General features: G+C 43.8%; 1 pseudogene; it reads left to right on the top strand.

Annotated features, from left to right (window-relative positions):
* Nucleotides 1–259: 259 nt before the first annotated feature.
* Nucleotides 260–1,051, top strand: LOC142441413 (thyroid transcription factor 1-associated protein 26-like; annotated as a pseudogene).
* Nucleotides 1,052–8,465: the final 7,414 nt, after the last annotated feature.

Below are 8,465 nucleotides of genomic sequence, written 5' to 3'. Positions count from 1 at the left end.
AGGGCTTTAGGGTTTTGTTGGATTATTTTTTGCTTTCATGGTGAATTCATGTCTATTAGGCTGTTGGACTTTTACAGGGTTTTATAGTGCTTCGGGTTGCTTTGTAGGGATGTTCTTGGGGTTTTAAAAGACTTTTAGCGTGTTTTTAGGGCTTCACGTGTTCTTTATTTTGCGTTTTAAGGCATTTGCATAATATTAGGGCATTTATTATGTTTTCGGGACGTAAGGAGTTTTTTTTAAGACTTATGGCGCGAGGCCTCCGCCATGGCGCCGGTGAAGCTGCGCGCCGAGAGTCGGGGTTTGCGTGGCGAAGCGCTTTCTCCAGTGGAAGTCACGAAGAGGGACTTGAAACAGAGAAGGTGGCGATCGAATCATCCGAAGGCTTTTTCGGGGAGCGTCCGCGAGGGGCAAGGCTTTGCACTTCGAAGAAAGCTAAAGATTCAGCAGTTACAAGAAATTGCTTTGGAAGGAAAGAAAGTTTCAAACCTCACGGGAATCCCAGTTCACAGATCAATACCCAGACCACCTGAAACATCTCTATTTAGCTGAAGAAGAAAGGCTCAAGAAACAAATCAGAAAAGTTCGCCAGCCTTTGCCAGAAGGACAAGTTGCACCACCTTTGCCAGAAGATCACGCCAGCCTTGACCAGGCTGTGTCTGAGGAACAGTGCAGTCTGGACCATCCTCTTCCAGAAGAACATTGTAGCACCGCAGTAAACTCCTTTGCTACCCTAAAGACAAAGAGGAAGAAAACATCCAATCAGAAAGCACAGGAAGAAAATTCACAGATCCAAGCCAAACGTGCTGCTAAGAAACAGGAATTTGAGCGGAGGAAACAGGAGCGAGAAGAAGCTCAAAGACTCTACAAAAAGAAGAAAATGGAAGTGTTCAAAATATTAAGCAAAAAGACTAAAAGGGGCCAACCAAATTTGAATTTACAAATGGAATATCTTCTTCAAAAAATACAAGCAGGAAATTAAATCAGATACATCCTTAATCAGTGGCTGAAGCATCTGCATATGTCGACTATTTCTGAATGGACAAGGGGACTTCAAATCTTCCAAGGGAAAGTTCCATTGTCTTTTCAGTACATCTTTCACAAACTTTTTGAAACTTTCTTGTGCAATGTGCCTCTTAACAGCCAGCTAAATATATGAGCATAAACTGTATTGCTAAGTTACACTAAGTGTAAAATGTTGCAAATGCTCTTTTTTTAAAGGACATTTTCTATACAGGTTGTACATTATAGGACTTGTTTTAATTTGTTTCTAAAGAAAAATAGATTGAAGAACCGAAAGCACCTTCTATTTGGGAGCAGACTCAAACATAAATACTTTTGTAATATGTAAAGTAAGTACAAAATGTTTTATAGGAACAGCTTTAATGCAGTGCTTCAATTTACACAGTGTTCAGCAATTGCGATCTGCGATTCATTTCAACAATGGAGGCCAACAGTCCTGCTTTGCTTTTATTTTAAATTAAGTGCATTTTGCTGGGAGATGGACTTTCTAGAAATATCAGGGCAGAAATTTTATTCAGGACAAGTAGTGCTGCAACTACCTTGTGGCCCACTATATAAGGATATGATCTCTAAGAGCAGATGTGGGCATAAGGACTCAGTCATTAGTTGTAAATATTTCCTGAAAGAAATGAAATACTTTCTTAATCTTTGGTCATTCAGATAGTCATGTAAACCAGTAGTGTTGCAACAAGAATTAAGCTTTCCAGATCTGTGCAACTGTATTGTAAGAACACTGTCACTGAAATGTGTCCCCTGTTGGTGCCCTTGGGAACTAAGGCAAGTACTGGGATGTTTCTTCTGCTTATTTCTTGGCAATCATTGAAAAACATGTTGGCAACAATCATTGCAAGCAAAAGGTTTGTAATAACAATCATTTAAAAATTGTGATTGCGTAATGAAATGTTAAAAGTGGTAACGAATGTCGCCTGAAACTGCATTACAGCTGTAGTAGGACTTCCATGTACACTATCAATTGATTCTGCATTCTAAAATGCAATGGGGAGAAAGACCTGCGATCTTTACTTTGGGAAAAGCAGCCACATAACTGAAGGGGAAGCCAGAGAGATTGCTTTGGCACGATCCCAGCTTATTGCATTGACAGACAGAATGCAGTAGGAGATGCTGAGTTTATTAAAGAAGGTTGCACAAGATAGGTTACCCTTTTACACTTCTCACACAAATTGTCCACTGACATTAGTTACACTGTGTCGACCTTCTTCCAGATTGCACCTCGTTTGTTCCCTTTGCAGTATGTTTCCCTTCCTCCTCCTCTTCATTTTTGCTTCTGAGAAATTGTTGACCTTTCGTTTTCAAATAGATTGGTTTTCAAACAAAGGTGCCACTCACATCATGGAGTAGCCTTTGTGTACTATTTCAATAAAGGGTGATTTCACAGGATAAAAAAAAAATTAGACTTATGGCGCATTAGGGTGTTTTAGAAAGCCTTTTACCATGTATTTAATGGTCTTAAGATGTTTTAGAGAGTCTTTAGGGGTGGTCTTAGCATTTTAGAAATATTTTAGACGTTTTAGGGTTTTTAAGGCATTTATAGTGTTTTTAAGACTTTTAAGGTGTTTTTAGAACACGGCTGACAGGTACACACTATTTCAATCAGGCTCTGGTTAGTGCCTCTCAATCAATTGGTGACATGGGAGTCTGGATAATGGATTACCTTTACTCTGCAGATGAGAAAACTCACTCAAAAAGACACAGGTGTTGACCCACAGGCACACAACTGGTTAACAACAAAGACATATTCACAACCAGTGTTGGGAGCCAGAGCCCTAAGCCCCACATACCTGTCCCCAGCCGAACAGTCAATCTATCCTGAACCATCAAATGATCTGAGCAGATCCTCCCACCCAACTCCCCTTCCCATGCCAAATATTTTATTTCAGAGGATGGCAGTGAATCTGCAGCTCTGAGAGAGGGACATATCTGATCGGAGCACATGGAGCAGATGAAGGGGGAGGAGGGGAATGTGGAGCACATCCTGGCACACCAGGACTTGAGGATGATGTTCCCACTCAGAGAATCCAGTCCACATAGAAGACCACATGGCCAGCCCCACGATGAGACAAGACACCCCTCAAAGACCCATAGCCTTAGAGGGGACAACACTGAAGACTCAGTGTGGGAAATGCGCCCGAACTAATCCTGCCACACCGAGGCATAACACTAAGGGGGTACAGCAGAAGAGAAAGAAAACGAAGCACCAAGGTCTCCAGGGAATGCCAAAGGATGACTTTGGGGCCAGTACTTGGTACACCAACAGACTGGACTGGAAAACACTCTTAAAGGCCAACAAACCGACCTTGAACTAACGATGAGCCACTTCTTTCTTGTTGAGTTGTTTTCTTTCATTGTCATTGGATTTTGGTTGTTTTGTTGCTTTTAGTGCTTGGTTTTGCTGTTTTGTTTTGTGTATGTTATTACATCTACAGGTCTGTCTAAATAAGATAGGCTGGATGAACAATCTGGAGGAGAGAAAACAGGACCAACACTTCTGGGGAGACATGGGAGAGAGGGAGGTGTGGGGAAAGGTAGTAGTGTTAAGAAACCCAGAGAAAAGGGAAGAACAGGTGATGCAAATCAGTGGTGACGGGGATGTAGGAGGCCTGGTAGGGAGTGATCAAGGGAAATGGAACCAATGGAACCAAGAGGAATTACTGAATTACTGAAGCACAAATGAAAAGTGAGCATGGCAGTGGGCCCAAGAGGCAAATCAAAGGGAATAGAAAAGCAAGCTAGGAAGCAAGGGTCAATTATAGAGGTTTAAAAAAAGGCATGTACATATTTAAATATATGAGCATGGGGAAATAGATCTATGTCCCTATATTTATAGGTTTTGTATTAAGGTAGCAGATGGACATTGGGCCTCCGCTCAAGGACTCCCTCGTTGCAAAAATACTGTTCTATTGAATTGGCATTCTATGATGCTCACCTTCCCTACACGATCACTGAACACAAAGCAGGTACATAAGCAAATGTGGTGAAGAAAGCTAATGGTGCCCAGCTATCAAATATATAGCATGTGAGGTCTTAAAGGCTTAAAGGAAAACAAGCGCCCATCTAGCTCAGAAGAAACAAAGCCCACATGGAAGAAGCACACCAGCTTGTGCGATCATGAGGTTTTGAAAAGATTTGGTAGCAGGCATCATCAGAACAAAAAAAATCTTATCCTTGCGAATGAGCGGGGAGTGCTGGGTACAGACACAAAGCCCATTTACAGTCCTCTGGACATCCCTAACAGAAGGGTGTCAGGGAGGAGATAAACCAAGACAGGTACCAGATAATAACGATGAAACACAGCTTTCCCCTAGTTCCTACATGTTTCCTATCTCCCACTATCATGATCCCAATTCTAATTTACAAATCAGGCTAGACTAGAGAATGTACACTTGGACAGATAGGAACAGGAAACATGGGGAATCCAGGGTGGATGAGCCCTTGAGGACCAGTGTTATGAGTGCAGACTCGGGAAGGGTGGAGGGAGGGTAGGTTGGAAAACGGAAACCGTATACAGGGATCTACATTTAACCTCAACAGAAAAGTGGGTGAAGGAACATCAGACAGTGCAAGATATGAGAAAATAATTAGTAAATTATCAAGGGTAGCTCGAATGGAGGGGGAAAAATGAGGAGCTGAGGCCAGGGGCTTGGGTGGGGTGGAGAGTGGATATTTTGAGAATAATGAGGGCAATGAATGTACAAATGTGCTTTACACAACCGATGTATATATGCATTGTGGTTAGTGTTGCATGAACAATTTAAAAAAAGGTCTGGACAGAGGGCACATGCAAGGATGATCTCAGGCTGGATTAGATCAGCAAAATCACCTCCTGGAGTTGCCTCACCCTGTGTCTATTCCTGAGTCAGGCATGAAGCTTAGGGCCCATAGTCCCAGGAGCTGGACAGGGAGGGAGGCGGGGTTCTGAGGTCATTCCATAGGGGCAATGGCCCTCCTGTCCTGCCGGGCCCACCCTCCTTTGTAATCCTGCTGGCTGGAGCACGGCTTTCATGGAGTCCACACCATGGGAGCTCTACTACTCATGGGGGATTGGCAGGAAGCCTCTGCTTATGCGCACACACCACCACCTAGCTGGAGGATCTCTGTGAACAAAGCCTGAGGCAGACAACAAGCCCACTAATTGATGCTGTAAGAGATACAATCAGCATCCAGAAACCTGCAACTGGGAGTAAGAGGCAGCATACTTGGCCCCAGCCACTCCCACTGCCATCTTCAAGGAGTGACATTCTAAAGCAGAGGGTTTTCAAAAGGCACTGCCAGGACTGTGGAATGAGCAGCTCATTTGTGGACATGGATACTGTGTGATCCAAAAGTATTACCTCTTCCTTTCCATTCAGGTGAGACAAAAAAAAGTTCCAAATAGAAAGCCATGCATCTAAACAGTATCCAATAGCCACTCATGTGCAGTGCTGCTGCCTCCAAAGAGCTTTCCTAGGTTTTTCTCTCTGTGGACAGATATACCTTGGTCCTTGGCTCTGCATGAGAAAGAATTCACGCCAAAGCCAGGTTTGTGATCCAATTGTGTTTTAGGAGAGATAGGGAGGCATGGTAGGCAACCCTGGTGGACCCCAGTGGCTGAATTGAATTTACTTGGCCTAGCCAAGTGTACCTGGCCTTCCAGGTGTACCTGGCCTTCCTGACTGGAAACCTGGACCTCTGAGCACGCTCGGTGTGCCACTCTTTCCTGGGTGGCTAGCTTGGCCCTCTGAGCATGCATCATGGACAACCTAGTCCCTATGCTAGCTACCTAAAATTTACACCCTGAAGAGATATGGACCCAAATCTTTGGGGTACAAGGCGACGACATCTTTAGGTACTTCCTGCTGGCAAAAGGGTGAAGTGGGGCTTTGGGTCCATACCCTTTCTACTCTGCTGGGAGGGGTTGTCCATTCAGGTCTAGGATGGATAAGGTTGAGGTGGTCCAGGAGATGGTGGTCCTAGAGGTGGCACACTTGGTTCAGAGGGCTTGGTAACTTGAGAACTTCTGGAAAAACAAACAAACGGACAAAAGGGTGAACAGTTTAACTGAGACAAGGCTAGGCTTGTGAGGTGGCAGTGCCCTTGAAATTAGGTGAGTGTCACAGGAAACAAAAAAAAAATCTTAGGATTATCAGGCATGTGTGTTTGTTCGTTCTAAGTATAGGCATGGGAGTAAAAGCATCCACAATTTCCCCTTGAGGGTACAGGGTTTGGGAACTACTGGGTGCACTGAGATCACTGTTTCATTTATGATCCTAATGTTTGGACCCATTGCTAAGAACCATGCTTCTATTTAATCCTATTATCCCTCAATTATTAACTTTGGTCAAACAAATTTTGTTTTCATTAATTACTTTCATAGTTATCTATCTATCTATCTATACACACACATTTAATTGAATGGAATGAAAAGGTCATGCGTTATAGCGTTAAATTGTAATATTGGAATACTACAGCGGGAGTCAACAGGGATCAAAAGAAAGTAAGTGTCTGAGTCATTTTTAATTTTCTTGGCTTCAAATTGAATAAAAGACTTGTAAATTACCCAGAGACCAAATTCCCATGGTGCCTCCTACAACGGGTAGAATGTTCAGGGATGTTTCAGGGCTGGGAGAGTAGTAACCCCTAAGTCCAGGATCCCTTAGGGCAGGGGTCCTCAAACTGTTTACACAGGGGGCCAGTTCACTGTCCCTCAGGCCGTTGGAGCACCAGACTATAGTTAAAAAAAACCAAACTATGAACAAATTCCTATGCACATTGCACGAATCGGCTACTAAGTAGGACATGCAGAGGCTGCAAAAACACCCTGAGGGTGGGATAAATGTCGTCAGGCCACATGTGCCCCACGGGCCACAGTTTGAGGATGCCTGCCTTAGGGGTTCCTGGGTGCACTGGGGATGAAGGTCTCTACTGCTCCTCAAAAGGAGAAATGCTGTAACTTCTGGCATTTCGGCCCACTTTCCAATCACTTTACAAAACTGTTCCAGGTGAATCAGGGTTAGAAGGGAAAGTGTACCATTCTCTGGCCACCATTCTCCTTTCTCAAATAAAGTTGCATAGTGTATCAGCTTTTGTTTGTCTAGCCTCTGTGTCAACTCTATCCCAATTGGACAGGATTCATGCAAGGGGGCAATTCCTGAGTATGAAGCTGCTAAGTCCCATCTAGAAAGCACAAAAGAAGGCTATGTAGAGCTTGCTGCCTCAAGGTCAATAAACCCCACTTGAGAGCGAGCCCTTTGTTGCCCTGAATCTGTTGCCTCAGGAAGATGCCCCAGCAAGAAGTAAGGGATCAAAGACAACTCACTGAGGGCGACTTTAAGTCCAACCATTATTCTAGACAAGCTAAGAGGACCACTGCTTGGAATGGCCCCACGGCCTTCCAAGATGCCTGCTGGCGGGAGCAGACTCTCAAATCTCTGAAGGGAAGGGGCATCTGGAAGCTCAGGGAACCTTAAGGGAATTGGAATTTCTGTCTGGAACATCGTGGCAGTGGAACTGTGTATTAAGAGCTTTCCCCAAAAGTGCCTTAAGCAGCAACACTGAAAGCCTAAAGGTAACAGTTACTCAGGTAGGGTTCCATAGGCCATTGGCCTAAGCCTGGGCCACAGAAAACCAGCCTGTAACAAGGAACAAACCTACACTGGTAGAACACTAACACTATAACACCTCAAGTTTTAAATTCAGGAAATAATTTTAAACATTTTTATTCTTTACTTTCATAGTTATCAATATGTATATATGGCATTCAAATATATAAAACGTGCAATGTTTTTGAAATGTAACCAAATTGTCACATTGATAATTTATAAGTTTGGTACCAGATAAGTTTCAATTAAATGTTATAAAAATGTTGTGCTGGGCATTATAGGGCTAAAGCAGCTTGTTTGAAAAGCCAGGAGAAAGGGAATGGAGGGGAAAAGGGAAATATTTGGCTCCCAGGACAAGGCAGGGCTAACTCCCAGGTCTATTCAACCAGCTCCCTAGGCAGTGCCCTTCCACATGTTTGGGCTGGTGGGCACCATCTTGGCCAGGGTCACAGGCCCCGTTTCCCCATGGCCACAATGGCGGCTATATAGGATCTCTGGGAAAAGCTTAAACAGCCTTGACAAGAGTGAAGCCATTATGAGCTGACAGAAGGCACCATGTAAAGTAAATAAAGTAGCTATGAACTGTAAATGAACTAGCTGATATAGGGGAGTGCACATAGGCTGTGCAGATGTGCCCAAGGGAATGTCCCAAAGGATATGGATGCTCAGAAGATTCGCGAGAGCGACCAGAGCAGTCTTTGTTCAACTAAGAATGACTAACTGCAACACCCTGCTTCTCTACTCTGCCTGCTTGCACACCTGCACATTGCAAAAGTATAAAAACCTTTGGACAATTAGACTGGGGCTGCTCAGGAAAAAAACTTTTTCTGATGAACTTGCCAGCGGTCG

This window comes from Tenrec ecaudatus, chromosome 2 (genome assembly GCF_050624435.1).
Source record: "Tenrec ecaudatus isolate mTenEca1 chromosome 2, mTenEca1.hap1, whole genome shotgun sequence".
Taxonomy (NCBI): Eukaryota; Metazoa; Chordata; class Mammalia; order Afrosoricida; family Tenrecidae; genus Tenrec; species Tenrec ecaudatus.
Note: the sequence above shows the minus strand (reverse complement) of the source record. Positions and strands in the feature narration are given on the sequence as shown.